Genomic DNA, 3,468 nt, shown 5'->3' with positions numbered 1-3,468 from the left:
TCTAGCCTGGCAATCTCCCATTAGTGCACACACATCTCCATCAAAAATCATCAGCTAACAAGAGCTGCATTAGTGCGAGACAAGTGGCAAAGTACATCCCTCTGGATGTTTATACACACCAAGGACGTGCCCTGCGCAGCCTTCCCACACCTACAGACGTGTTCAGGGTGGAGGAGATGCCACGGCCCCCAGGACCACAGCCCTGCCCTGGCTGCATAAAACATTCAAATAAAACTCCCTGGGAGCCAGTGAAGCGAAGCTGCTTGTCACCCTGGCTGGGACACGAGCGCACGGTGCAGGCGTGAGCTGAGGTTTCCCTCCCATGTCATGTGGTGAGGTTGAGGCATGGATAGAGCCACAGCCAGTGGGGGATTTGAGGACATGGGAGCACACCAGGCTCAGTGCTGAAGGCAATAGCAGCAGAGCCTGAACGATGAGTCCTCTGTCCCTAAGGTGACAGCAATCCTTGTTTAGTGACTCAGGCTGTGCACCCTCCCTGAGGATGCTGTAGGTAGAGAGAGGTGTTGGCTGCTGCTGGCGTTGACTTGAGAGTGGAGGCTGAAACGCAGGCAGCATTCCCTCCACCCAGAGCCACGTTTGCTGAGGCACAAGGCAGCATTCCCACCACCCAGAGCCACGTTTTCCTCCTCCCAGAGCAAGGAGCTCCCGTGGTGAGCGCAGGGAAGCATTGCCCGGGCGAAGCTTTCCACGAGCCGTGGAAGCAAATGGAACGTGGGTGAGGAGCAAAGCTCTGGAGATGTCAGAAAGGATGAGAGCAGATGGCAGGAGACGAGAGGTAGGTGTTATGATTGATAGCTAAGAGCTCTAGGTGGCTGGGTCCAGCTGAGTCACAAGCCCTGGCACGGCTGGAGGCAGTGGGACAGCGGAGAAGCCTGAGGAGCAGGAGAAAATGCACAAAGGACTCTTCTGTAGTGGGAAGTGAGCATGGCTCCGCTTGCACCTCTCAAACCTGTGGTCAGAGGGGCCAGGCTGTGCTCTGAGGCTGCAGCAGACTCATTTAGCATTTTGAGGGCCGTAATTTACAAGCAAATATAAATACTGGCCACCCACAGAACATGCCCAGCTCCCATGGCAAAGCTGGTGGGTGGGGAAGCACGGCCACCCCTCAGCCACTGCCCTCCCTGTGCCATCTGGCTTGCTGTTGCCAGGCCCGTGATGGCCATCTGCCTTTGGGCTGCCGTGGAGAAAGTTAATTATATTTTTTTGTAGAGTCGCCACGGCAGCTGGAGATGCCAACCCAGCATCAGTGAATAAATCACACCCAAATTCCATTGCCAGAACTCAAAGGGAAGTTGTTTCTGTGTTAGCCATGCTTCAGCCCCACCACACGAGCAAGGACAAGGCTTTCCAAGGAGCTGCTTGGCTGTTTAGGAACTGCTGCTATGTCATGCTTAGGCTTTGCCATGGTGCCTCAGAGTGAGGGAAGCTTTCCCCTCTCAGAGGATGTGTGGTGGGGCAGCCTGCTTCAAACCCTGCCTGGACTTGCTGGGGGACAGGAGGAAACACTCCTTCACCTGATCTCCCAGTTCCCACATCCATCAAGAGAACACAGCCATTCCCACTTCCTTTGCAAAATGCCTCAAGCAGGAAAAAATAGTGTAAGGACAAAGTACAAGAAAAACAGAGCTTTCTTTGGCTCTGCTGAAACGCTAAAACGCCTGTGAGACAAGGCAGCTGTGCAGGGCCACTGAACAAATTATTTTCTTTCCAAAACCTCACCTTTTTGTAGCAACCAATATTCGTTAGCCTAATCACAACTCACAGACATCCTCACTGTCACCCGTGGTACACTAGCACAGTCCTGAGCCCAAACTAAGCATCTTTCCTGTGGCTCCTGGGGGGCACAGAGGCAATGCCACTCTCCTGCACTGAGGCCAATCCAGGCTGGCATCCCTACACTCCCCATCCTCTGCTGTGCTGACATAACTGCACCTTTTCATTTTGCTTCATAGGTGAGCCTCCAGGGAGGGATCAGACCTTTCCTCCCCTGTGATTTTCAGGGCACCAAACATATTCTGACAGACACTCAAGGGTCCTGCTTTCATTTAGGTCTGGAGGAAACTGTGTTGTCCTCACACAAAAGAAGCACCAGGGCATGGATTAAACCCTCTCAAGAGACGGGAGTTTTCCAAACTGCCTCATAAAGGGAGCAGCACGTTGTGAGAGAGAAAGCTCCTTTGTTTTGGATAGCAGCTGTAATCTCCACATCAAGCACGTTGGAATTCGTAAGTGGCCATTTAGCCATATTCTGACAGCAGAACAAGGAACCTCGGGGTGGCAGCCAGGCCTATTTATAGAGAGGAGGTTTGAGGTAATATCCTTACCTTGGATGCACTGTCTCCACTTAAGAGCCCAGCTTATGAGGGAAAGTGATGCCAGACAGGCAGCCAGCAAGGAAGGAAAAGAGTCACAGCTCGCTCTGCCTGGCTTGCTCTGCAGCAGAGCAAATTATGTTTTACAGCAACTATAGAATTCTCTGAAAACTCAATTTCTTCCCAGGCCTAACAAGAAAAGGAATGGCAGAAGATAAACAGCTGGAGAGGTTCCTCAGGCCGAACCTGCACAAGCTCATCCAGTTAATGCATCACTGTTGTCACAGCATGGGAGCGTTGGGAAATCATGAGCTGCCCAGGAGGTCAGAGATCTGCCCACAAAATGTGCTGACCTTTTCCTTGTTGACGTTGCTGATGACACCCAATGGCTTAGGAAAGCTCTTGGGACACTCACTCAGTGACATCACAAATCGGGGCTGTCCCCCCTTATTGTGCCAAATATCGGCGCTTTGGACCCTCTAAGGCCAAGGTATTTGGTGAAGCTCAAGCAGTGCCAGCTTAGAAGTCCCATGCAGATGGGCTGGGATCCAAGCCCAGCTGAAATCACAGCTGGGACACCTGAGAAACGTGGATTTTTCCAAAACAAACAGGAATTGGGAACCCATGGAAAGCACGAGAAGGGGAGAGGACACCAAGGTGGTGGTGAGACACCTTTGGTTAGCAGAGATCTTTGCGCTCACAATAACAGGGTGTAGATATGACAATTCAAGGGTAAACTGTGGCTGGAAACGAGGCATGGTGGGAAGAGATTCAGCTCAGAGACAAAAAATACCTAAATGTAGCCATCTCATTTAAATTGATTGCTGCACTACCCGAAGGTCAGCTACAGGTGCTGCCTGGAGGGGGATCCCAGTGGCCCCAGGTGAGTGGTCACCTTCAGGTATGTTGCACAGATGAGGTCTTTATTCAACACTGGCCAGCCCAGCACTGCTTTTTCCAAAGGAAGGATGTTCCTTTATACTGACTCTTGAAATTATGCCAATGCACCTTGAACCTTTAGGTCATACCTGTCATTAACCTGCTCTCCTTCTGAAGCTCCTCCTCCGTGGAAGTAAGATGCTTTCCCAGTCATGGAACAAATATTTGATTCTTCAGATAAGGAAAAGAGGAATAT

General features: G+C 51.3%; 1 long non-coding RNA gene across 1 annotated transcript; it reads right to left on the bottom strand.

Moving 5' to 3' along the window:
* Positions 1-357: 357 nt before the first annotated feature.
* Positions 358-2,612, bottom strand: LOC137464038 (uncharacterized). Its single transcript, XR_010994051.1, has 3 exons — positions 2,346-2,612; positions 626-893; positions 358-579 (listed from the first exon to the last, which is right to left on the bottom strand). It is a non-coding gene; the product is annotated as an uncharacterized lncRNA (long non-coding RNA).
* Positions 2,613-3,468: the final 856 nt, after the last annotated feature.

Source organism: Anomalospiza imberbis, chromosome 1 (genome assembly GCF_031753505.1).
Source record: "Anomalospiza imberbis isolate Cuckoo-Finch-1a 21T00152 chromosome 1, ASM3175350v1, whole genome shotgun sequence".
NCBI lineage: Eukaryota > Metazoa > Chordata > Aves > Passeriformes > Viduidae > Anomalospiza > Anomalospiza imberbis.
This window is presented reverse-complemented; position numbering and strand designations above follow the sequence as displayed.